Raw genomic sequence first — 27292 nt, 5'->3', positions numbered from 1 at the left:
TTGTGTGCGCACCGTGAGGGTGAGTTGCTGTGTGCGCACCGTGAGGGCGGGTTGCTGTGTGTGCACCGTTACGGCGGGTTGCTGTGTGTGCACCGTGAGGGTGAGTTGTTGTGTGCGCACCGTGAGGGTGAGTTGCTGTGTGCGCACCGTGAGGGTGGGTTGCTGTGTGCGCACCGTGAGGGTGGGTTGCTGTGTGTGCACCGTGAGGGTGGGTTGTTGTGTGCGCACCGTGAGGGTGAGTTGTTGTGTGCGCACCGTGAGGGTGAGTTGTTGTGTGCGCACCGTGAGGGTGAGTTGCTGTGTGCGCACCGTGAGGGTGGGTTGCTGTGTGCGCACTGTGAGGGTGAGTTGCTGTGTGCGCACCGTGAGGGTGAGTTGCTGTGTGTGCACCGTGAGGGTGAGTTGCTGTGTGCGCACCGTGAGGGTGGGTTGCTGTGTGCGCACCGTGAGGGTGGGTTGTTGTGTGTGCACCGTGAGGGTGGGTTGTTGTGTGTGCACCGTGAGGGTGGGTTGCTGTGTGTGCACCGTGAGGGTGAGTTGTTGTGTGCGCACCGTGAGGGTGAGTTGCTGTGTGTGCACCGTGAGGGTGGGTTGCTGTGTGCGCACCGTTAGGGTGAGTTGCTGTGTGCGCACCGTGAGGGCGGGTTGCTGTGTGCGCACCGTGAGGGTGGGTTGCTGTGTGTGCACCGTGAGGGTGAGTTGCTGTGTGCGCACCGTGAGGATGAGTTGTTGTGTGCGCACCGTGAGGGTGGGTTGCTGTGTGCGCACCGTGAGGGCGGGTTGCTGTGTGCACACCGTGAGGGTGGGTTGCTGTGTGCGCACCGTGAGGGTGGGTTGCTGTGTGTGCACCGTGAGGGTGAGTTGTTGTGTGCGCACCGTGAGGGTGGGTTGCTGTGTGCGCACCGTGAGGGCGGGTTGCTGTGTGCACACCGTGAGGGTGGGTTGCTGTGTGCACACCGTGAGGGTGGGTTGCTGTGTGCGCACCGTGAGGGTGGGTTGCTGTGTGTGCACCGTGATGATGGGTTGTTGTGTGCGCACCGTGAGGGTGGGTTGCTGTGTGCGCACCGTGAGGGCGGGTTGCTGTGTGCGCACCGTGAGGGCGGGTTGCTGTGTGCGCACCGTGAGGGTGGGTTGCTGTGTGTGCACCGTGAGGGTGAGTTGTTGTGTGCGCACCGTGAGGGTGAGTTGCTGTGTGCGCACCGTGAGGGCGTGTTGCTGTGTGTGCACCGTGAGGGTGAGTTGCTGTGTGCGCACCGTGAGGATGAGTTGTTGTGTGCGCACCGTGAGGGTGGGTTGTTGTGTGCGCACCGTGAGGGTGGGTTGTTGTGTGCGCACCGTGAGGGTGGGTTGTTGTGTGCGCACCGTGAGGGTGGGTTGTTGTGTGCGCACCGTGAGGGCGGGTTGCTGTGTGTGCACCGTGAGGGTGAGTTGTTGTGTGCGCACCGTGAGGGTGAGTTGCTGTGTGCGCACCGTGAGGGCGTGTTGCTGTGTGTGCACCGTGAGGGTGAGTTGTTGTGTGCGCACCGTGAGGGTGAGTATTTGTGTGCGCACCGTGAGGGTGAGTTGCTGTGTGTGCACCGTGAGGGTGGTTTGCTGTGTGTGCACCGTGAGGGTGAGTTGCTGTGTGTGCACCGTGAGGGTGAGTTGCTGTGTGTGCACCGTGAGGGTGAGTATTTGTGTGCGCACCGTGAGGGTGAGTTGCTGTGTGTGCACCGTGAGGGTGGGTTGCTGTGTGCGCACCGTGAGGGTGTGTTGTTGTGTGTGCACCATGAGGGTGAGTTGCTGTGTGTGCACCGTGAGGGCGGGTTGCTGTGTGTGCACCGTGAGTGCGGGTTGCTGTGTGCACACCGTGAGGGTGGGGTGCTGTGTGCGCACCGTGAGGGTGAGTATTTGTGTGCGCACCGTGAGGGTGAGTTGTTGTGTGCGCACCGTGAGGGTGGTTTGCTGTGTGTGCACCGTGAGGGTGAGTTGCTGTGTGTGCACCGTGAGGGCGGGTTGCTGTGTGTGCACCGTGAGTGCGGGTTGCTGTGTGCACACCGTGAGGGTGGGTTGCTGTGTGCGCACCGTGAGGGTGAGTTGCTGTGTGTGCACCGTGAGGGCGGGTTGCTGTGTGTGCACCGTGAGTGCGGGTTGCTGTGTGCACCGTGAGGGCGGGTTGCTGTGTGCACCGTGAGTGCGGGTTGCTGTGTGCACACCGTGAGGGTGGGTTGCTGTGTGCGCACCGTGAGGGTGAGTTGCTGTGTGTGCACCGTGAGGGTGAGTTGCTGTGTGTGCACCGTGAGGGTGGGTTGCTGTGTGCGCACCGTGAGTGTGGGTTGTTGTGTGCACACCGTGAGGGTGGGTTGCTGTGTGCGCACCGTGAGGGTGAGTTGCTGTGTGCGCACCGTGAGGGTGAGTTGCTGTGTGTGCACCGTGAGGGTGAGTTGCTGTGTGTGCACCGTGAGGGTGGGTTGCTGTGTGCGCACCGTGAGGGTGAGTATTTGTGTGCGCACCGTGAGGGTGAGTTGTTGTGTGCGCACCGTGAGGGTGGGTTGCTGTGTGCGCACCGTGTGGGTGAGTTGCTGTGTGCGCACCGTGAGGGTGAGTATTTGTGTGTGCACCGTGAGGGTGAGTTGTTGTGTGCGCACCGTGAGGGCGGGTTGCTGTGTGTGCACCGTGTGGGTGAGTTGCTGTGTGCGCACCGTGAGGGTGAGTATTTGTGTGTGCACCGTGAGGGTGAGTATTTGTGTGTGCACCGTGAGGGTGAGTTGTTGTGTGCGCACCGTGAGGGCGGGTTGCTGTGTGTGCACCGTGAGGGTGGGTTGCTGTGTGCGCACCGTGAGGGTGGGTTGCTGTGTGTGCACCATGAGGGTGAGTTGTTGTGTGCGCACCGTGAGGGTGAGTATTTGTGTGCGCACCGTGAGGGCGGGTTGCTGTGTGCGCACCGTGAGGGTGAGTTGCTGTGTGTGCACCGTGAGGGTGGGTTGCTGTGTGCGCACCGTGAGGGTGGGTTGCTGTGTGTGCACCGTGAGGGTGGGTTGCTGTGTGTGCACCGTGAGGGTGAGTTGCTGTGTGTGCACCGTGAGGGTGAGTTGCTGTGTGTGCACCGTGAGGGTGGGTTGCTGTGTGCGCACCGTGAGGGTGAGTTGTTGTGTGCGCACCGTGAGGGTGAGTTGCTGTGTGTGCACCGTGAGGGTGGGTTGCTGTGTGCGCACCGTGAGGGTGAGTTGCTGTGTGCGCACCGTGAGGGTGAGTTGCTGTGTGCGCACCGTGAGGGTGAGTTGCTGTGTGTGCACCATGAGGGTGAGTTGCTGTGTGTGCACCGTGAGGGTGGGTTGCTGTGTGCGCACCGTGAGGGTGAGTATTTGTGTGCGCACCGTGAGGGTGAGTTGCTGTGTGCGCACCGTGAGGGTGAGTATTTGTGTGTGCACCGTGAGGGTGAGTTGCTGTGTGCACACCGTGAGGGTGAGTTGCTGTGTGTGCACCGTGAGGGTGGGTTGCTGTGTGTGCACCGTGAGGGCGGGTTGCTGTGTGTGCACCGTGAGGGCGGGTTGCTGTGTGCGCACCGTTAGGGTGATTTGCTGTGTGTGCACCGTGAGGGCGGGTTGCTGTGTGTGCACCGTGAGGGTGAGTTGCTGTGTGTGCACCGTTAGGGTGATTTGCTGTGTGTGCACCGTGAGGGTGGGTTGCTGTGTGCGCACCGTGAGGGTGGGTTGCTGTGTGTGTACCGTGAGGGTGGGTTGCTGTGTGCGCACCGTGAGGGTGGGTTGTTGTGTGCGCACCGTGAGGGTGGGTTGCTGTGTGTGCACCGTGAGGGTGAGTTGCTGTGTGCGCACCGTGAGGGTGGGTTGCTGTGTGTGTACCGTGAGGGTGGGTTGCTGTGTGCGCACCGTGAGGGTGGGTTGTTGTGTGCGCACCGTGAGGGTGAGTTGCTGTGTGCGCACCGTGAGAGTGGGTTGTTGTGTGCGCACTGTGAGGGTGGGTTGCTGTGTGTGCACCGTGAGGGTGAGTTGCTGTGTGCGCACCGTGAGGGTGAGTTGCTGTGTGCGCACCGTGAGGGTGGGTTGTTGTGTGCGCACCGTGAGGGTGGGTTGCTGTGCGCGCACCGTGAGGGTGGGTTGTTGTGTGCGCACTGTGAGGGTGGGTTGCTGTGTGTGCACCGTGAGGGTGAGTTGCTGTGTGCGCACCGTGAGGGTGAGTTGCTGTGTGCGCACCGTGAGGGTGGGTTGTTGTGTGCGCACCGTGAGGGTGGGTTGCTGTGCGCGCACCGTGAGGGTGGGTTGCTGTGTGCGCACCGTGAGGGTGAGTTGCTGTGTGCGCACCGTGAGGGTGAGTTGCTGTGTGTGCACCGTGAGGGTGAGTTGTTGTGTGCGCACCGTGAGGGTGGGTTGCTGTGTGCGCACCGTGAGGGTGAGTTGCTGTGTGTGCACCGTGAGGGTGGGTTGCTGTGTGTGCACCGTGAGGGTGGGTTGCTGTGTGTGCACCGTGAGGGCGGGTTGCTGTGTGTGCACCGTGAGGGTGGGTTGCTGTGTGCGCACCGTGAGGGTGAGTTGCTGTGTGTGCACCGTGAGGGTGGGTTGCTGTGTGTGCACCGTGAGGGTGAGTTGCTGTGTGCGCACCGTGAGGGTGAGTTGCTGTGTGCGCACCGTGAGGGTGAGTTGCTGTGTGTGTGCACCGTGAGGGTGAGTTGCTGTGTGTGCACCGTGAGGGTGAGTTGCTGTGTGCGCACCGTGAGGGTGAGTTGCTGTGTGAGCACCGTGAGGGTGAGTTGCTGTGTGTGCACCGTTACGGCGGGTTGCTCTGCGTAGACTGTATTGCCTTTGAACAATTACCAAACTCCATTCCGTTAAGTTTCGGAATGTTTTTGTTCGTTTTCACTGTGGGCCCTTTGCCTCATAGCCACTGGGGTAAGTATCACTGGAATTGTGCTGACCTAGATATTGTTCACCGTAAGCACCATTGTCATCATGATCCTGCTTTTTGTTCCATCACGCAGGCATGAGTTGGGCCCAAAATGTAGCATCCTGGGAAAGAGCTATCATTGTAAGAGGTCTCCAAACAGAATTCTGAATTTGGACAAATTTGCAGGGAAGTAAATTGAAATGCGTAAGCTTAAAGAGGGAACTAACCCCAGCTGGGGATGGATTGGAATGGTAATTGAAATGATCATGCATTCTAGTGAAAAGGCAGTTGAGGTGAGAGGACTGAACTGATAGCTTTCTCTCGGTGATGTTTATGTCCTTGTCTTTCCTTGGTGAACGTGGTGATCAAGCCACTACCCGAGGCATCAGCACTATGCATGGAGACAGAAGTCAAATCTCATTGATCTTCACAAGTAACGAGCATGTGTGAATGCTGTAAAATATCTTTGCACTGAAGAACAGGCCTTAGACATGTACACTTCCTTGAGAATGAGTCAGTGTGACTTTGGAGGGCACAAGACCATCATGTAAACAATATGGCTTTGACTCATAATACATGGAGAAACTGACTTTAAAATGGTGACAGTGAGCTGTCGTGTAAGGAGAAAACAGAAATGATCCTCCTGTCACTTTACAGAACTGTCTGGCCCTTGACTATTTGCTTGCAGCATGCTGTTCTTGGGCCCAAGTTGCACCTACATTCCAGACACTTCAGACAATATAACTAACCTAGTGGATCACATCCACCTGGGGGAAGATAAGGTCTGGCAGGAAGGGAAGCAATTTCATGATAATAACCCCCTGGAGTGGCTTGGATGGCTCCTGGGTGGTTCTTGGGACTCCTACCTTTTACGTGCCTTCATCATATCCGTTGCTATCGTTAATTGCTTGTTGCATGTTCTGGCTGCCTTTGACTTATGACTGTGAGAGTTATGCTGGGTGCCAGTGTTCATACTGATAAGACAGTAGAGCATCCACCAATGGAGGACACCAAGACATTTGTAATATGGCTGTAAGTGGTCTGGAATCCATGGTTCACCATGGTCTCTGACCATCAGAGGTGACTGAAGTAGAGTAAACTGGGATAGTTGACCAAATTTGTCAAACATGCTTGGATATTTGACGGCATTTTGTGATACATTACCAAGTAAAACCACAAATTCAAACCAGGCGGAACTCCAACTGTTGCTGCAGTATCAGCAGATCACACTGACTTGGCTCATACCCATCAAACATTCTGGGGTTTTCTCAAGAACTATTGTGAACATGATAAAAAATGTATCATCACTGGAACGCAAAGATATAAAACCTGCTGAATTTTGTAATTGGAGAGGCAACTTGGTCAACAACTACGTTTGGGGTTAAATCTCACTCGTCCCAAAAGCTTTAGGGAAATAAACTGAGTCTGATTCACTGCTAAGTCGTTTTGGTATCATTTTACCTCCAACAAGAAAGTGCCAGATCTGTTGAAAGAATTTACTTTTGTTGGTAAGGTTTACTCGTGTACTGGGAGGAATAGGTCAAGAAATTCAGATTTTAAGGGATATGGGAACAAGTTAGTCTTTGATGATAAGAGATGAAGAGGATTTAAGAATCAGAGTAATGCAGTTATACAGGGCCTTGAGTATTGTGTGCAGCTTTAGTCTCCTCGTCTGAGGAAGGACATTCTTGTTATTGAGGGAATCCAGCCGAAGGTTCAAGTCACCTCTCTTCCTTCTTCTCTCAAGTGCGAAAAGCACAAGCTCCCTTCATTTTTCTTCACAAGACATGTCCTCCAGTCCAGGCAGCATTCTGGTAAATGTCTTCTGCTTGTCTCTAAAGCTTCCACATCCTTCCTAAATGGGGTAACCAGAACTGAGCTCATTATTCCAAGTGTGGTCAAACCATGTCTCTATAGAGCTTCAGCAGATAGAGATAGAGGAAGCTGATGTGCTGAAATTTTTGACAAACATTTAGATTGACAAGTCGCCAGGGTCAGACCAGATTTGGCCTCAGCTGCTTTGGGAAGCGAGAAATGTGATTGCTTTGCCACTTGCAAAGATCTTTGCATCCTCGCTCTCCACCGGAGTCATACCTCAGGATGGGAGGGAGGCAAATGTAATTCCTCTCTTCAAGAAAGGAAATAGGGAAATCCCCAGCAATTACAGACCAGTAAGTCTCATGTCTGTCGTCTGCAAGGTGTTAGAAAGGATTCTGAGGGAAGAGCATGGCTTGATTAAAGGCAGTAAGCACGGCTTTGTGAGGGGCAGGTCATGCCTAACAAATCTTATTGAGTTCTTTGAGGATGTTACTAGACGAGTTGATGAGGGTCGAGCGGTGGATGTGGTGTATATGGACTTCAGCAAGGCATTTGATAAGGTTCCCTATGGTAGGCTCATTCAGAAGGTCAGGAGGAATGGGATTCAGGGGAACATAGCTGTCTGGATACAGAATTGGCTGGCCAACAGAAGACAGCGAGTGGTAGTAGAAGGAAAATATTCTGCCTGGAAGTCAGTGGTGAGTGGTGTTCCACAGGGCTCTGTCCTTGGGCCTCTACTGTTTGTAATTTTTATTAATGACTTGGATGAGGGGATTGAAGGATGGGTCATCAAGTTTGCAGACGACATGTAGGTTGGAAGTGTCGTTGACAGTATAGAGGGCTGTTTTAGGCTGCAGCGTGACATTGACAGGATGCAGAGATGGGCTGAGAGGTGGCAGATAGAGTTCAACCTGGATAAATGCGAGGTGATGCATTTTGGAAGGTTGAATTTGAAAACTGAGTACAGGATTAAGGATAGGATTCTTGGCAGTGTGGAGGAACAGAGGGATCTTGGTGTGCAGGTACATAGATCCCTTAAAATGGCCACCCAAGTGGACAGGGTTGTTAAGAAAGCATATGGTGTTTTGGCTTTCATTAACAGGGGGATTGAGTTGAAGAGTCGTGAGATCTTGTTGCAGCTCTATAAAACTTTGGTAAGACCGCACTTGGAATACTGCGTCCAGTTCTGGTCGCCCTATTATAGGAAAGATGTGGATGCTTTGGAGAGGGTTCAGAGGAGGTTTACCAGGATGCTGCCTGGACTGGAGGGCTTATCTTATGAGGAGAGGTTGACTGAGCTCGGACTTTTTACAATGGAGAAAAGGAGGCGGAGATGGGACCTAATTGAGGTATACAAGATAATGAGAGGCATAGAGACAGTCGATAGCCAGAGACTTTTTCCCAGGGCAGAAATTATTAACACAAGGGGTCATAGTTTTAAGCTGTTTGGCGGAGAGTATAGAGGGAATGTCAGAGGCGAGTTCTTTACACAGAGAGTTGTGAGAGCATGGAATGCATTGCCAGCAGCAGTTGTGGAAGCAAGGTCATTGGGGACGTTTAAGAGACTGTTGGACATGCATATGGTCACAGAAATTTGAGGGTTCATACATTAGGTTTACCTCACATGAGGATCAATGGTCGGCACAACATCGAGGGCTGAAGGGCCTGTTCTGTGCTGTACTGTTCTATGTTCTATGTTCTATCACCTCACCACTCTTAAACTCAATCCTTCTGCTAATGAAAGCTCACACACCGTACGCCTTCAATACAACCCTGAGGAGAAAGTGAGGACTGCAGGTGCCAGAGATCGGAGTCGGGAGTGTGGTGCTGGAAAAGCACAGCAGATCAGGCAGCATCCGAGGAGCAGGAGAATCGACGTTCCTGATGAAGGGCTTATGCCCGAAATATCGATTCTCCTGCTCCTCAGATGCTGCCTGACCTGCTGGCTTTTCTAGCACTCCACTCAACTTCATAATAACCCTATCAACTTGTGGCAACTCTGAGGAGTCGATGGGACATGGACCCCAAGATCCCTCTGTTCCTCCACACTGCCAAGAATCCTGCCTTTAATCCAGTAATCTGCATTTAAATTCAAACTTCCAAAATGAATCACTTTGCACTTTTCCAGGTTGAGCACCATCTGCCACTTCTCAGCCTAGCTCTGCATCCTGTCAATGTCCCATTGTAACATACAACATCCCTCCACACTATCCACCACTCCATCAACATTGGTGTCATCAGCAAACTTACTAACCCACCCTTCCATTTGCTCATCGAAATCATCTATAAAAATTACAAAGAGCGGAGGTCCCAGAACAGATCCCCGTGGAACACACTAGTCACAAAGCTCCAGGCTGAATACTTTCCATCTACCATTACCCTCTGTTTCCTATGGGCCAGCCAGTTCTGTTTCCAGACAGCCAAATGTCCCATGCCTCCTTACTTTCTGAATGAGCCTACCATGAGGAACGTTATCAAATGCCTGACTGACATCCAAATACACCACATCCACTGCTCAAACCTCATCAGTGTATTTTGTAACATCCTCAAAGAATTCAGCAAGGCTTGTGAGGTATGACCTACCACTCACAAAGGCATGCTGACTATCTCTAAACAAGCTATCATTTTCCAAGCAATCATAAATTCTGTTTCTTAGAATCCTCTCCAACAATTTGCCCACCACCAGTGTAAGATTAACTGGTCTATAATTCCCAGGATTATTCCTATTCCCTTTCTGAACAAGGGAACAACATTTGCTACCCTCCAATCATCTGGCATTACTCCAGTGAACAGTGAGGATGCAATGTCTTCTTCCCTCACTTCCTTCAGTAACCTTGGGTATATCCTGTCTAGCTTAGGAGACTTATCTATTCTTATGTCCTACAAAATTTTCAGCCCCTCCTCTTTCCTCACCTGTTCGAGCACATCAACATGTTTCCCGCCATCCTCAGAAATGTGCAGGTCCCTCTCATGAGTGAATACTGAAGCAAAGTATTCATTAAGGCCCTCCCCTACCTCCTCTGACTCCAGGTGCATGTTTATATTTGGGGAACTGAAGTCCCCTATTATAACTGCTCTGCAATGTTGGTCTTTCTCGAATCTCCTTGCAGATTTGTACCTCTCCATCTTTTCTACTCGTTGGAGACTACACTGAGCAATGTAATTGTACCCTTTTTATTCTTTAGCTCCGGCCAAATTGACTCTTTCTATAAACATTGAGACATTATGCTTTACCAACACTGCTCCCCTCTTCTTCTTTCCTTCCTTTTCTATCTTTCCTGAGCAACTTTCCCAAGGAACATTTCACACCTACTCACAGCCTTCCTTGAGCGAGGTCTCCAGCATTGCTGCAACATTGTAATTTGCACATTGCAGTCTGTGCCTGGGGCTCCCGAACTGAATTTACTGTACTCATATATTTCCATACATATAAGCCAGCTCTGTTTTGGATCTCCTTTCTTTCTCACTTATTAACTTAGTATTTTCTCTGCAATCTGAAAGATTTTGTAAACCCTGCTGTTCTCCTCTTCTATTCTCACTCCCTTGCCAAGTTCACTTAAACCCCCTCAGTCACAGCTCCGTTCAGGGAAAAACCTGTCAGCCTCTCCAGGTGCCATCTTCCCCAGAACCAATGCCAGGGTCTGAGAGAATCAAACATCCTCCATCCTGTACCACCTTTCGAACCACACAGACATTCGGCCTTGGGCAGATCCTGTAATTCCGCTGTCAAACCAGAACTCCATCCATCTCTCTGCCCCTGACTCCATCACTTTTGCGAGAGTTCCAAACACACAATCTGCTGAGAGAAAAGTATTCCCCTCAGCTCTGACCTAACAGCGCGAGCCCTCACTTTAAAATAGGATCTCCCAATTCTGGACTGACCCACAAGAGGAAATATCTTTTCCACATTTACTTCGCCAAGATCTTACAAACTTCAATCAAGTCTCACCACTCAGTCTGCTAACCTCCTGATTAACAAGCTCAGCCTGTCCAATCTTTCCTCAAAACACAATTCACTTGTTCCAGGTATCAATCAAATAGCCCCCCGTATGAAATGCCTTCAGTATATTTCCATCACTCATTGAATGAGCTAACGAAAACAGCACACAGGATGAGAGATGTGTGCTCCCTATTGTCTTGTATCACTGAATTATAACATCCTTTACTTTTACATTCACTTCCTCCCATTTGAAAGGATAGCAATCCCTGTTAGCCTTTTTAATCATGTGATGCACCGACATGCTAAATTGTGAAATAAAACATGACAACTCGTAACTCCCTCTGCCCTTCAGGATCCAGCAAGTGCTGATTGTGTCTGTGTTTGAGACTGGGCACTCAGCCTTTAAACGGAGATATTTAAACCACAGGGAACATGCAGCCTGATTCCACATTCACCTTTCTGCATCAGTTGCTACAATTGGATTTGTTTTCTTTGCAGAAAACTTCAGAATTCACTCACATAAGGAGTTGGGCATTGTCATTGGGAGTTCTACGGCTCAACCGATTCAACCTCCAGGTCAGAAATCGAGTCAGGGTGGCTGAAGCATCCGTGCTGACAACAAATGGGTCTACTTCAAACACATGAACTCCCATTGGACAAACACGAACGTTCAACGGTCGGAAGTACTGAAGAGAGAAGAACAGTTAGGAAATTAGGTGATATAAGTAATTGAAAAAAGAATGACAGAAAACAAAGTTAATGAAACCAGCTTTGCAGTAAATGGCACTGAAAGCAAAATATCTGCAGGGCACATGAACGGCACAATGAAATTTACAATCTCGTGACAACTATAGCTGAAAGCAACTTTAAAGGAAGATGGACAGAGCAAAGTGAGATGGAGAGCAAAGAGGGACAGAGCACAGCAGGATACAGAGGGATAGAGCACAGTGAGGAAAAGAGCACATTGGGATAAAGAGGGAGAGAGCACAGTGGGATAGAGAGGGATAGAGAGGGATAGAGTACAGTGGGGGAGAATGGGATAGAGTACAGTGGGATAGAGAGGGACAGAGTACAGTGGGATAGAGAGGGATAGAGCACAGCGGGATAGAGAGGGATACAGCACATTGGGATAGAGGGGGATAAAGCACAGTGGGATAGAGAGGGATAGAGCACAGTGGGATAGAGAGAGAAAGAGCACAGTGGGACAGAGAGGGATAGAGCACAGTGTGATAGAGAGGGATAGAGCACAGTGGGATAGAGAGGGATAGAGCACTGTGGGATAGAGAGGGATATAGCACAGCGGGATAGAGAGGGATAGATCACAGTGGGATAGAGAGGGACAGAGTACAGTGGGGGAGAATGGGATAGAGCACAGTGGGATACAGGGATAGAGCACAGTGGGATAGAGAGGGATAGAGCACGGGGGGGGTGAGAATGGGATACAGCAAAGTGGGGGAGAATGGGATAGAGCACAGTGGGATAGAGAGGGATAGAGTACAGTGGGAGAGAGAGGGATAGAGTACAGTGGGGGAGAATGGGATAGAGCACAGTGGGATAGAGTGGGATAGAGCACAGTGGGATGGAGAGGGATAGAGCACGGGTGGGGTGAGAATGGGATACAGCAAAGTGGGGGAGAATGGGATAGAGCACAGTGGGATAGAGAGGGATAGAGTACAGTGGGATAGAGAGGGATAGATTACAGTGGGATAGAGAGGGATAGAGCACAGTGGGATAGAGAGGGACAGAGTACAGTGGGGGAGAATGGGATAGAGCACAGTGGGATACAGGGATAGAGCACAGTGGGATAGAGAGGGATAGAGCACAGCGGGGGGGGGAGAATGGGATAGAGCACAGTGGGATAGAGAGGGATAGAGCACAGGGGGGGAGAATGGGATAGAGCACAGTGGGATAGAGAGGGATAGAGTACAGTGGGAGAGAGAGGGATAGAGTACAGTGGGGGAGAATGGGATAGAGCACAGTGGGATAGAGTGGGATAGAGCACAGTGGGATGGAGAGGGATAGAGCACGGGTGGGGTGAGAATGGGATACAGCACAGTGGGGGAGAATGGGATAGAGCACAGTGGGATAGAGAGGGATAGAGCACAGTGGGATAGAGAGGGATAGAGCACTGTGGGATAGAGAGGGATATAGCACAGCGGGATAGAGAGGGATAGATCACAGTGGGGGGAATGGGATAGAGCACAGTGGGATAGAGAGGGATAGAGCACAGTGGGATGGAGAGGGATAGAGCACGGGTGGGGTGAGAATGGGATAGAGCACAGTGGGGGAGAATGGGATAGAGCACGGTGGGAGAGAGAGTGATTTAGCACAGTGGGGGAGAATGGGATAGAGCACAGTGGGATAGAGAGGGATAGAGTACAGTGGGATAGAGAGGGATAGATTAAAGTGGGATAGTGAGGGATAGAGCACAGTGGGACAGCGAGGGATAGAGTAGAGTGGGGGGGAATGGGATAGAGCACAGTGGTATAGAGAGGGTTAGAGCACAGTGGGATAGAGAGGGATAGAGTACAGTTGGAGACAGAGGGATATAGTACAGTGGGATAGAGAGGGATAGAGTACAGTGGTATACAGAGGGAGAGAGCACAGTGGGATAGAGAGGGATAGAGCATAGTGGGATAGAGAGGGATAGAGCACAGTGGGATAGAGAGGGATAGAGCACAGTGGGATACAGGGATAGAGCACAGTGGGATAGAGAGGGATAGAGCACATTGGGATAGAGAGGGATAGTCAACAGTGGGGGAGAATGGGATAGAGTACAGTGGGATAGAGAGGGATAGAGCACAGTGGGATAGAGAGAGATAGAGCACAGTGGGATAGAGAGGGATAGAGTACAGTGGGATAGAGAGGGATAGAGCACAGTGGGATAGAGAGGGATAGAACACGGGGGGGAGAATGGGATAGAGTACAGTGGGATAGAGAGGGATACAGCACAGTGGAGGTGAATGGGCTATAGCACAGTGGGATAGAGAGGGAAAGAGCACAGTGCGGGAGAATGGGAGAGAGTACAGTGGGATAGAGAGGGATAGAGCACAGTGGGATAGAGAGGGATAGAGCACAGTGGGGAAGAAGGGGATAGTGCACAGTGGGATAGAGAGGGATAGAGTACAGTGGGGGAGAATGGGATAGAGCACTGTGGGATAGAGAGGGATATAGCACAGTGGGATAGAGAGTGATAGAGTACCGTGGGATAGATTGGGATAGAGGACAATGGGATAGAGAAGGATAGAGCACAGTTGGGGAGAATGGGATAGAGCACAGTGGGATAGGGAGGGAGAGAGCACAGTGGGATAGAGATGGATAGAGCACAGTGGGGAGGGGGGGGGGGGAGAATGGGATAGAGCACAGTGGGATAGAGAGGGATAGAGCACAGTGGGGGAGAATGGGATAGAGCACAGTGGGATAGAGAGGGATAGAGCACAGGGGGGGAGAATGGGATAGAGCACAGTGGGATAGAGAGGGATAGAGTACAGTGGGAGAGAGAGGGATAGAGTACAATGGGGGAGAATGGGATAGAGCACAGTGGGATAGAGTGGGATAGAGCACAGTGGGATGGAGAGGGATAGAGCACGGGTGGGGTGAGAATGGGATAGAGCACAGTGGGGGAGAATGGGGTAGAGCACGGTGGGAGAGAGAGTGATTTAGCACAGTGGGGGAGAATGGGATAGAGCACAGTGGGATAGAGAGGGATAGAGTACAGTGGGATAGAGAGGGATAGATTACAGTGGGATAGAGAGGGATAGAGCACAATGGGGCAGCGAGGGATAGAGTAGAGTGGGGGGGAATGGGATAGAGCACAGTGGTATAGAGAGGGTTAGAGCACAGTGGGATAGAGAGGGATAGAGCACAGTGGGATAGAGAGGGATAGAGTACAGTTGGAGACAGAGGGATATAGTACAGTGGGATAGAGGGGGATAGAGTACAGTGGTATACAGAGGGAGAGAGCACAGTGGGACAGCGAGGGATAGAGTAGAGTGGGGGGAAATGGGATAGAGCACAGTGGTATAGAGAGGGTTAGAGCACAGTGGGATAGAGAGGGATAGAGCACAGTGGGATAGAGAGGGATCGAGTACAGTTGGAGACAGAGGGATATAGCACAGTGAGATAGAGAGGGATAGAGTACAGTGGGATAGAGAGGGATAGAGCACAGTGGGATAGAGAGGGATAGAGCATAGTGGGATAGAGAGGGATAGAGCACAGTGGGATAGAGAGGGATAGAGCACAGTGGGATACAGGGATAGAGCACAGTGGGATAGAGAGGGATAGAGCACATTGGGATAGAGAGGGATAGTCAACAGTGGGGGAGAATGGGATAGAGTACAGTGGGATAGAGAGGGATAGAGCACAGTGGGATAGAGAGAGATAGAGCACAGTGGGATAGAGAGGGATAGAGTACAGTGGGATAGAGAGGGATAGAGCACAGTGGGATAGAGAGGGATAGAACACGGGGGGGAGAATGGGATAGAGTACAGTGGGATAGAGAGGGATAGAGCAAAGTGGGATAGGGAGGGATAGAGTACAGTGGGATAGAGAGGGATAGAGCACAGTGGGGGAGAATGGGATAGAGCACAGTGGGATAGAGAGGGATAGAGCACAGTGGGATAGAGAGGGATAGAGTACAGTGGGATACAGAGGGATAGAGTACAGTGGGAGACAGAGGGATAGAGTACAGTGGGATAGAGAGGGATAGAGCACAGTGGGATACAGAGGGATAGAGCACAGTGGGATAGAGAGGGATAGAGTACAGTGGGAAACAGAGGGAGAGAGTACAGTGGGATAGAGAGGGATTGAGCACAGATGGATAGAGAGAGATAGAGTACTATGGGATAGAGAGGAATAGAGCACAGTGGGATAGAGGGATAGAGCACAGTGGGATAGAGAGGGATAGAGCACTGTGGGATAGAGAGGGATAGAGCACAGTGGGGGAGAATGGGATCGAGCACAGTGGGATAGAGAGGGATAGAGCACAGTGGGGGAGAATGGGATAGACCACAGTGGGAGAGAGAGGGATAGAGCACAGTGGGATAGAGAGGGATAGAGTACAGTGGGGGAGAATGGGATAGACCACAGTGGGAGAGAGAGGGATAGAGTACAGTGGGATAGAGAGGGATAGAGCACAGTAGGGGGGAATGGGATAGATCACAGTGTGGGAGAATGAGATAGAGCACAGCAGGATAGAAAGGGATAGAGTACAGTGTGGGAGAATGGGATAGAGCACAGTGGGACAGAGATGAATAGAGCACAGTGGGGGAGAATGGGATAGAGCACAGTGGGATAGAGAGGGAGAGAGCACAGTGGGATAGAGACAGATAGAGCACAGTGGGGGAGAAAGGGATAGAGCACAGTGGGATAGAGAGGGAGAGAGCACAGTGGGATAGAGACGGATAGAGCACAGTGGGATAGAGACGGATAGAGCACAGTGGGGGAGAATGGGATAGAGCACAGTGGGATAGAGAGTGATAGAGCACAGTGGGGGAGAAGGGGATAGAGCACAGTGGGATAGAGAGATATAGAGCACAGTGGGGTAGAATGGGAAAGAGCACAGTGGGATAGAGAGGGATAGAGTACAGTGGGGGAGAATGGGATGGTGTACAGTGGGATAGAGAGGGATAGAGCGCAGTTGGATAGAGAGGGATAGAACACAGTGTGGGAGAATGGGATAGAGCACAGTGGGATAGAGAGGGACAGAGCACAGTGGGATAGAGAGGGATATAGCACAGTGGGATTGAGAGGGATAGAGCACAGTGGGATAGAGAGGGATAGAGTACAGTAGGGTGAACGGGATAGAGCACAGTGGGATAGAGAGGGATAGAGCACAGTGGGGGAGAATGGGATAGAGCACAGTGGGATAGAGAGGAAGAGAGTACAGTGGGGGAGAATGGGATAGAGTATATTCGGATAGAGAGTGATAGAGTACATTGGGATAGAGAGGGATAGTGTACAGTGGGATAGAGAGGGATACAGCACAGTGGAGGTGAATGGGCTATAGCACAGTGGGATAGAGAGGGAAAGAGCACAGTGCGGGAGAATGGGAGAGAGTACAGTGGGATAGAGAGGGATAGAGCACAGTGGGATAGAGAGGGATAGAGCACAGTGGGGAAGAATGGGATAGGGCACAGTGGGATAGAGAGGGATAGAGTACAGTGGGGGAGAATGGGATAGAGCACTGTGGGATAGAGAGGGATATAGCACAGTGGGATAGAGAGTGATAGAGTACCGTGGGATAGATTGGGATAGAGGACAATGGGATAGAGAAGGATAGAGCACAGTTGGGGAGAATGGGATAGAGCACAGTGGGATAGAGAGGGAGAGAGCACAGTGGGATAGAGATGGATAGAGCACAGTGGGGGAGAATGGAATAGAGCACAGTGGGATAGAGAGGGATAGAGCCCAGTGTGATAGAGAGGGATGGAGCACAGTGGGATAGAGAGGGATAGAGCACAGTGGGGGAGAATGGGATAGAGCACAGTGGGATAGAGAGGGATAGAGCACAGTGGGATAGAGAGGGATAGAGCACAGTGGGGAAGAATGGGATAGAGCACAGTGGGATAGAGACGGATAGAGTACAGTGGGGGAGAATGGGATAGAGCACAGTGGGGTTAGAGAGGGATAGTGAACAGTGGGATAGAGAGGGATAGAGCACAGTGGGATAGAGAGGGATAGAGCACAGTGGGACAGAGAGGGATAGAGTACAGTGGGATAGAGAGGGATAGAGTACAGTGGGATAGAGAGGGATGGAGCACAGTGGGATAGAGAGGGATAGAGCACAGTGGGGGAGAATGGGATAGAGCACAGTAGGATAGAGAGGGATAGAACACAGTGGGATAGAGAGGGATAGAGTACCGTGGGATAGATTGGGATAGAGGACAATGGGATAGAGAAGGATAGAGCACAGTTGGGGAGAATGGGATAGAGCACAGTGGGATAGAGAGGGAGAGAGCACAGTGGGATAGAGAGGGATAGAGCACAGTGGGATAGAGAGGGATAGAGTACAGTGGGATAGAGTGGGATACAGCACAGTGGGACAGAGAGGGATAGAGTACAGTGGGATAGAGAGGGATAGAGTACAGTGGGATAGAGAGTGATACAGCATACTGGTGGAGAATGGGATGGAGCAGAGTGCGATAGAGATGGATAGAGTAAAGTGGGATAGAGAGGGATTGAGCACAGTGGGGTGAGTGGGATAGAGCACAGTGGGATAGAGAGGGATAGAGCACAGTTTGGGAGAATGGGATAGAGCACAGAGGGGGAGAATGGGATAGAGCACAGTGAGATAGAGAGGGATAGAGCCTAGTGGGATAGAGAGGGATATAGCACAGTGGGATTGAGAGGGATATAGCACAGTGGGATAGAGAGGGATAGAGTACAGTGGGATAGAGAGGGATGGAGCACAGTGGGATAGAGAGGGATAGAGCACAGTGGGGGAGAATGGGATAGAGCACAGTGGGATAGAGAGGGATAGAACACAGTGGGATAGAGAGGGATAGAGCACAGTGGGGAAGAATGGGATAGAGCACAGTGGGATAGAGACGGATAGAGTACAGTGGGGGAGAATGGGATAGAGCACAGTGGGTTAGAGAGGGATAGTGAACAGTGGGATAGAGAGGGATAGAGCACAGTGGGATAGAGAGGGATAGAGCACAGTGGGATAGAGAGGGATAGAGTACAGTGGGATAGAGAGGGATAGAGCACTGTGGGACAGAGAGGGATAGAGTACAGTGGGATAGAGAGGGATAGAGTACAGTGGGATAGAGAGTGATACAGCACACTGGTGGAGAATGGGATGGAGCAGAGTGCGAGAGAGATGGACAGAGTAAAGTGGGATAGAGAGGGATTGAGCACAGTGGGGTGAGTGGGAGAGAGCACAGTGGGATAGAGAGGGATAGAGCACAGTGTGGAAGAATGGGATAGAGCACAGAGGGGGAGAATGGGATACAGCACAGTGAGATAGAGAGGGATAGAGCCTAGTGGGATAGAGAGGGATATAGCACAGTGGGATTGAGAGGGATAGAGCACAGTGGGAATAGAGTGGGATAGAGTACAGTAGAGTGAACTGGATAGAGCACAGTGGGACAGAGAGGGATAGAGCACAGTGGGGGAGAATGGGATAGAGCACAGTGGGATAGAGAGGAAGAGAGTACAGTGGGGGAGAATGGCATAGAGTATATTGGGACAGAGAGTGATAGAGTACATTGGGATAGAGAGGGATAGTGTACAGTGGGATAGAGAGGGATACAGCACAGTGGGGGTGAATGGGCTATAGCACAGTGGGATAGAGAGGGAAAGAGCACAGTGCGGGTGAATGGGAGAGAGTATAGTGGGATAGAGAGGGATAGAGCACAGTGGGATAGAGAGGGATAGAGCACAGTGGGATAGAGAGAGATAGAGCACAGTGGGATAGAGAGGGATAGAGCACAGTGGGATAGAGAGAGATAGAGCACAGTGGGATAGAGAGGGATAGAACACAGGGGGGGAGAATGGGATAGAGTACTGTGGGATAGAGAGGGATAGAGCACAGTGGGATAGGGAGGGATAGAGTACAGTGGGATAGAGAGGGATAGAGCACAGTGGGGGAGAATGGGATAGAGCACAGTGGGATAGAGAGGGATAGAGCACAGTGGGATAGAGAGGGATAGAGTACAGTGGGATAGAGAGGGATAGAGTACAGTGGGAGACAGAGGGATAGAGTACAGTGGGATAGAGAGGGATAGAGCACAGTGGGATACAGAGGGATAGAGCACAGTGTGATAGAGAGGGATAGAGTACAGTGGGAAACAGAGGGAGAGAGTACAGTGGGATAGAGAGGGATTGAGCACAGATGGATAGAGAGAGATAGAGTACTGTGGGATAGAGAGGAATAGAGCACAGTGGGATAGAGAGGGATAGAGTACCGTGGGATAGAGAGGGATAGAGCACAGTGGGGGAGAATGGGATCGAGCACAGTGGGATAGAGAGGGATAGAGCACAGTTGTGGAGAATGGGATAGACCACAGTGGGATAGAGAGGAAAAGAGTACAGTGGGGGAGAATGGGATAGAATATATTGGGATAGAGAGTGATTGAGTACATTGGGATGGAGAGGGATAGTGTACAGTGGGCTAGAGAGGGATACAGCACAGTGGGGGTGAATGGGCTGTAGCACAGTGGGATAGAGAGGGAAAGAGCACAGTGCGGGTGAATGGGAGAGAGTACAGTGGGATAGAGAGGGATAGAGCACAGTGGGATAGAGAAGGATAATGCACAGTGGGGAAGAATGGGAAAGAGCACAGTGGGATAGAGAGGGATAGGATACAGTGGGGGAGGGATGTAGCACAGTGGGATAGAGAGTGATAGAGTACCGTGGGATAGAGAGGGATAGAGGACAGCGGGATAGAGAAGGATAGAGCACAGTGGGGGAGAATGGGATAGAGCACAGGGGATAGAGTACAGTGGGATAGAGAGGGATAGAGCACAGTGGGATAGAGAGGGATAGAGCACAGTGGGGAAGAATGGGAAAGAGCACAGTGGGATAGAGAGGGGATAGTGTAAAGTGGGATAGAGAGGGAGAGAGCGCAGTTGGATAGAGAGGGATAGAACACAATGTGGGAGAATGGGATAGAGCACAGTGGGGGAGAATGGGATAGAGCACAGTGGGATAGAGAGGGATATAGCACAGTGGGATTGAGAGGGATAGAACACAGTGGGATAGAGAGGGATAGAGTACAGAAGGGTGAATGGGATAGAGCACAGTGGGATAGAGAGGGATACAGCACAGTGGAGGTGAATGGGCTATAGCACAGTGGGATAGAGAGGGAAAGAGCACAGTGCGGGAGAATGGGAGAGAGTACAGTGGGATAGAGAGGGATAGAGCACAGTGGGATAGAGAGGGATAGAGCACAGTGGGGAAGAATGGGATAGAGCACAGTGGGATAGAGAGGGATAGAGTACAGTGGGGGAGAATGGGATAGAGCACTGTGGATAGAGAGGGATATAGCACAGTGGGATAGAGAGTGATAGTGTACCGTGGGATAAATTGGGATAGAGGACAATGGGATAGAGAAGGATAGAGCACAGTTGGGGAGAATGGGATAGAGCACAGTGGGATAGAGAGGGAGAGAGCACAGTGGGACAGAGATGAATAGAGCACAGTGGGGGAGAATGGGATAGAGCACAGTGGGATAGAGAGGGAGAGAGCACAGTGGGATAGAGACAGATAGAGCACAGTGGGGGAGAAAGGGATAGAGCACAGTGGGATAGAGAGGGAGAGAGCACAGTGGGATAGAGACGGATAGAGCACAGTGGGATAGAGACGGATAGAGCACAGTGGGGGAGAATGGGATAGAGCACAGTGGGATAGAGAGTGATAGAGCACAGTGGGGGAGAAGGGGATAGAGCACAGTGGGATAGAGAGATATAGAGCACAGTGGGGTAGAATGGGAAAGAGCACAGTGGGATAGAGAGGGATAGAGTACAGTGGGGGAGAATGGGATGGTGTACAGTGGGATAGAGAGGGATAGAGCGCAGTTGGATAGAGAGGGATAGAACACAGTGTGGGAGAATGGGATAGAGCACAGTGGGATAGAGAGGGACAGAGCACAGTGGGATAGAGAGGGATATAGCACAGTGGGATTGAGAGGGATAGAGCACAGTGGGATAGAGAGGGATAGAGTACAGTAGGGTGAACGGGATAGAGCACAGTGGGATAGAGAGGGATAGAGCACAGTGGGGGAGAATGGGATAGAGCACAGTGGGATAGAGAGGAAGAGAGTACAGTGGGGGAGAATGGGATAGAGTATATTCGGATAGAGAGTGATAGAGTACATTGGGATAGAGAGGGATAGTGTACAGTGGGATAGAGAGGGATACAGCACAGTGGAGGTGAATGGGCTATAGCACAGTGGGATAGAGAGGGAAAGAGCACAGTGCGGGAGAATGGGAGAGAGTACAGTGGGATAGAGAGGGATAGAGCACAGTGGGATAGAGAGGGATAGAGCACAGTGGGGAAGAATGGGATAGGGCACAGTGGGATAGAGAGGGATAGAGTACAGTGGGGGAGAATGGGATAGAGCACTGTGGGATAGAGAGGGATATAGCACAGTGGGATAGAGAGTGATAGAGTACCGTGGGATAGATTGGGATAGAGGACAATGGGATAGAGAAGGATAGAGCACAGTTGGGGAGAATGGGATAGAGCACAGTGGGATAGAGAGGGAGAGAGCACAGTGGGATAGAGATGGATAGAGCACAGTGGGGGAGAATGGAATAGAGCACAGTGGGATAGAGAGGGATAGAGCCCAGTGTGATAGAGAGGGATGGAGCACAGTGGGATAGAGAGGGATAGAGCACAGTGGGGGAGAATGGGATAGAGCACAGTGGGATAGAGAGGGATAGAGCACAGTGGGATAGAGAGGGATAGAGCACAGTGGGGAAGAATGGGATAGAGCACAGTGGGATAGAGACGGATAGAGTACAGTGGGGGAGAATGGGATAGAGCACAGTGGGGTTAGAGAGGGATAGTGAACAGTGGGATAGAGAGGGATAGAGCACAGTGGGATAGAGAGGGATAGAGCACAGTGGGACAGAGAGGGATAGAGTACAGTGGGATAGAGAGGGATAGAGTACAGTGGGATAGAGAGGGATGGAGCACAGTGGGATAGAGAGGGATAGAGCACAGTGGGGGAGAATGGGATAGAGCACAGTAGGATAGAGAGGGATAGAACACAGTGGGATAGAGAGGGATAGAGTACCGTGGGATAGATTGGGATAGAGGACAATGGGATAGAGAAGGATAGAGCACAGTTGGGGAGAATGGGATAGAGCACAGTGGGATAGAGAGGGAGAGAGCACAGTGGGATAGAGAGGGATAGAGCACAGTGGGATAGAGAGGGATAGAGTACAGTGGGATAGAGTGGGATACAGCACAGTGGGACAGAGAGGGATAGAGTACAGTGGGATAGAGAGGGATAGAGTACAGTGGGATAGAGAGTGATACAGCATACTGGTGGAGAATGGGATGGAGCAGAGTGCGATAGAGATGGATAGAGTAAAGTGGGATAGAGAGGGATTGAGCACAGTGGGGTGAGTGGGATAGAGCACAGTGGGATAGAGAGGGATAGAGCACAGTTTGGGAGAATGGGATAGAGCACAGAGGGGGAGAATGGGATAGAGCACAGTGAGATAGAGAGGGATAGAGCCTAGTGGGATAGAGAGGGATATAGCACAGTGGGATTGAGAGGGATATAGCACAGTGGGATAGAGAGGGATAGAGTACAGTGGGATAGAGAGGGATGGAGCACAGTGGGATAGAGAGGGATAGAGCACAGTGGGGGAGAATGGGATAGAGCACAGTGGGATAGAGAGGGATAGAACACAGTGGGATAGAGAGGGATAGAGCACAGTGGGGAAGAATGGGATAGAGCACAGTGGGATAGAGACGGATAGAGTACAGTGGGGGAGAATGGGATAGAGCACAGTGGGTTAGAGAGGGATAGTGAACAGTGGGATAGAGAGGGATAGAGCACAGTGGGATAGAGAGGGATAGAGCACAGTGGGATAGAGAGGGATAGAGTACAGTGGGATAGAGAGGGATAGAGCACTGTGGGACAGAGAGGGATAGAGTACAGTGGGATAGAGAGGGATAGAGTACAGTGGGATAGAGAGTGATACAGCACACTGGTGGAGAATGGGATGGAGCAGAGTGCGAGAGAGATGGACAGAGTAAAGTGGGATAGAGAGGGATTGAGCACAGTGGGGTGAGTGGGAGAGAGCACAGTGGGATAGAGAGGGATAGAGCACAGTGTGGAAGAATGGGATAGAGCACAGAGGGGGAGAATGGGATACAGCACAGTGAGATAGAGAGGGATAGAGCCTAGTGGGATAGAGAGGGATATAGCACAGTGGGATTGAGAGGGATAGAGCACAGTGGGAATAGAGTGGGATAGAGTACAGTAGAGTGAACTGGATAGAGCACAGTGGGACAGAGAGGGATAGAGCACAGTGGGGGAGAATGGGATAGAGCACAGTGGGATAGAGAGGAAGAGAGTACAGTGGGGGAGAATGGCATAGAGTATATTGGGACAGAGAGTGATAGAGTACATTGGGATAGAGAGGGATAGTGTACAGTGGGATAGAGAGGGATACAGCACAGTGGGGGTGAATGGGCTATAGCACAGTGGGATAGAGAGGGAAAGAGCACAGTGCGGGTGAATGGGAGAGAGTATAGTGGGATAGAGAGGGATAGAGCACAGTGGGATAGAGAGGGATAGAGCACAGTGGGATAGAGAGAGATAGAGCACAGTGGGATAGAGAGGGATAGAGCACAGTGGGATAGAGAGAGATAGAGCACAGTGGGATAGAGAGGGATAGAACACAGGGGGGGAGAATGGGATAGAGTACTGTGGGATAGAGAGGGATAGAGCACAGTGGGATAGGGAGGGATAGAGTACAGTGGGATAGAGAGGGATAGAGCACAGTGGGGGAGAATGGGATAGAGCACAGTGGGATAGAGAGGGATAGAGCACAGTGGGATAGAGAGGGATAGAGTACAGTGGGATAGAGAGGGATAGAGTACAGTGGGAGACAGAGGGATAGAGTACAGTGGGATAGAGAGGGATAGAGCACAGTGGGATACAGAGGGATAGAGCACAGTGTGATAGAGAGGGATAGAGTACAGTGGGAAACAGAGGGAGAGAGTACAGTGGGATAGAGAGGGATTGAGCACAGATGGATAGAGAGAGATAGAGTACTGTGGGATAGAGAGGAATAGAGCACAGTGGGATAGAGAGGGATAGAGTACCGTGGGATAGAGAGGGATAGAGCACAGTGGGGGAGAATGGGATCGAGCACAGTGGGATAGAGAGGGATAGAGCACAGTTGTGGAGAATGGGATAGACCACAGTGGGATAGAGAGGAAAAGAGTACAGTGGGGGAGAATGGGATAGAATATATTGGGATAGAGAGTGATTGAGTACATTGGGATGGAGAGGGATAGTGTACAGTGGGCTAGAGAGGGATACAGCACAGTGGGGGTGAATGGGCTGTAGCACAGTGGGATAGAGAGGGAAAGAGCACAGTGCGGGTGAATGGGAGAGAGTACAGTGGGATAGAGAGGGATAGAGCACAGTGGGATAGAGAAGGATAATGCACAGTGGGGAAGAATGGGAAAGAGCACAGTGGGATAGAGAGGGATAGGATACAGTGGGGGAGGGATGTAGCACAGTGGGATAGAGAGTGATAGAGTACCGTGGGATAGAGAGGGATAGAGGACAGCGGGATAGAGAAGGATAGAGCACAGTGGGGGAGAATGGGATAGAGCACAGGGGATAGAGTACAGTGGGATAGAGAGGGATAGAGCACAGTGGGATAGAGAGGGATAGAGCACAGTGGGGAAGAATGGGAAAGAGCACAGTGGGATAGAGAGGGGATAGTGTAAAGTGGGATAGAGAGGGAGAGAGCGCAGTTGGATAGAGAGGGATAGAACACAATGTGGGAGAATGGGATAGAGCACAGTGGGGGAGAATGGGATAGAGCACAGTGGGATAGAGAGGGATATAGCACAGTGGGATTGAGAGGGATAGAACACAGTGGGATAGAGAGGGATAGAGTACAGAAGGGTGAATGGGATAGAGCACAGTGGGATAGAGAGGGATACAGCACAGTGGAGGTGAATGGGCTATAGCACAGTGGGATAGAGAGGGAAAGAGCACAGTGCGGGAGAATGGGAGAGAGTACAGTGGGATAGAGAGGGATAGAGCACAGTGGGATAGAGAGGGATAGAGCACAGTGGGGAAGAATGGGATAGAGCACAGTGGGATAGAGAGGGATAGAGTACAGTGGGGGAGAATGGGATAGAGCACTGTGGATAGAGAGGGATATAGCACAGTGGGATAGAGAGTGATAGTGTACCGTGGGATAAATTGGGATAGAGGACAATGGGATAGAGAAGGATAGAGCACAGTTGGGGAGAATGGGATAGAGCACAGTGGGATAGAGAGGGAGAGAGCACAGTGGGATAGAGACGGATAGAGCACAGTGGGGGAGAATGGAATAGAGCACAGTGGGATAGAGAGGGATAGAGCCCAGTGGGATAGAGAGGGACGGAGCACAGTGGGATAGAGAGGGATAGAGCACAGTGGGGGAGAATGGGATAGAGCACAGTGGGATAGAGAGGGATAGAGCACAGTGGGATAGGGAGGGATAGAGCACAGTGGGGAAGAATGGGATAGAGCACAGTGGGATAGAGACGGATAGAGTACAGTGGGGGAGAATGGGATAGAGCACAGTGGGTTAGAGAGGGATAGTGAACAGTGGGATAGAGAGGGATAGAGCACAGTGGGATAGAGAGGGATAGAGCACAGTGGGACAGAGAGGGATAGAGTACAGTGGGATAGAGAGGGATAGAGTACAGTGGGATAGAGAGGGATGGAGCACAGTGGGAAAGAGAGGGATAGAGCACAGTGGGGGAGAATGGGATAGAGCACAGTGGGATAGAGAGGGATAGAACACAGTGGGATAGAGAGGGATAGAGCACAGTGGGGAAGAATGGGATAGAGCACAGTGGGATAGAGACGGATAGAGTACAGTGGGGGAGAATGGGATAGAGCACAGTGGGTTAGAGAGGGATAGTGAACAGTGGGATAGAGAGGGATAGAGCACAGTGGGATAGAGAGGGATAGAGCACAGTGGGATAGAGAGGGATAGAGTACAGTGGGATAGAGTGGGATAGAGTACAGTGGGATAGAGAGTGATACAGCACATTGGTGGAGAATGGGATGGAGCAGAGTGCGATAGAGATGGATAGAGTAAAGTGGGATAGAGAGGGATTGAGCACAGTGGGGTGAGTGGGATAGAGCACAGTGGGATAGAGAGGGATCGAACACAGTGTGGGAAAATGGGATAGAGCACAGTGGGGGAGAATGGGATAGAGCACAGTGAGATAGAGAGGGATAGAGCCTAGTGGGATAGAGAGGGATATAGCACAGTGGGATTGAGAGGGATAGAGCACAGTGGGATAGAGAGGGATATAGTACAGTAGGGGAGAATGGGATCGAGCACAGTGGGATAGAGAGGGATAGAGCACAGTTGTGGAGAATGGGATAGACCACAGTGGGATAGAGAGGAAAAGAGTACAGTGGGGGAGAATGGGATAGAATATATTGGGATAGAGAGTGATTGAGTACATTGGGATGGAGAGGGATAGTGTACAGTGGGCTAGAGAGGGATACAGCACAGTGGGGGTGAATGGGCTGTAGCACAGTGGGATAGAGAGGGAAAGAGCACAGTGCGGGTGAATGGGAGAGAGTACAGTGGGATAGAGAGGGATAGAGCACAGTGGGATAGAGAAGGATAATGCACAGTGGGGAAGAATGGGAAAGAGCACAGTGGGATAGAGAGGGATAGGATACAGTGGGGGAGGGATGTAGCACAGTGGGATAGAGAGTGATAGAGTACCGTGGGATAGAGAGGGATAGAGGACAGCGGGATAGAGAAGGATAGAGCACAGTGGGGGAGAATGGGATAGAGCACAGGGGATAGAGTACAGTGGGATAGAGAGGGATAGAGCACAGTGGGATAGAGAGGGATAGAGCACAGTGGGGAAGAATGGGAAAGAGCACAGTGGGATAGAGAGGGGATAGTGTAAAGTGGGATAGAGAGGGAG

At 51.4% G+C, this 27292-nt stretch overlaps 1 long non-coding RNA gene across 2 annotated transcripts in view; it reads right to left on the bottom strand.

Annotated features, from left to right (window-relative positions):
- Positions 1-6349: 6349 nt before the first annotated feature.
- The window catches only part of LOC148152296 (uncharacterized), a 157246-nt gene continuing 136303 nt past the window's right edge, over positions 6350-27292 (bottom strand). For both annotated transcript variants that reach the window (XR_015760528.1, XR_015760533.1), the window contains exons 2-3: positions 11159-11325; positions 6350-6736 (exon numbers count right to left, since the gene is read on the bottom strand). This is a non-coding gene — a long non-coding RNA (uncharacterized LOC148152296). The remainder of the gene's footprint in view (positions 6737-11158; positions 11326-27292) is intronic.

Source organism: Chiloscyllium plagiosum, unplaced genomic scaffold, assembly GCF_037043375.1.
Source record: "Chiloscyllium plagiosum isolate Xiang-an unplaced genomic scaffold, Cpla_swu_hap1 HiC_scaffold_1, whole genome shotgun sequence".
NCBI classification, from domain to species: Eukaryota; Metazoa; Chordata; class Chondrichthyes; order Orectolobiformes; family Hemiscylliidae; genus Chiloscyllium; species Chiloscyllium plagiosum.
Note: the sequence above shows the minus strand (reverse complement) of the source record. Positions and strands in the feature narration are given on the sequence as shown.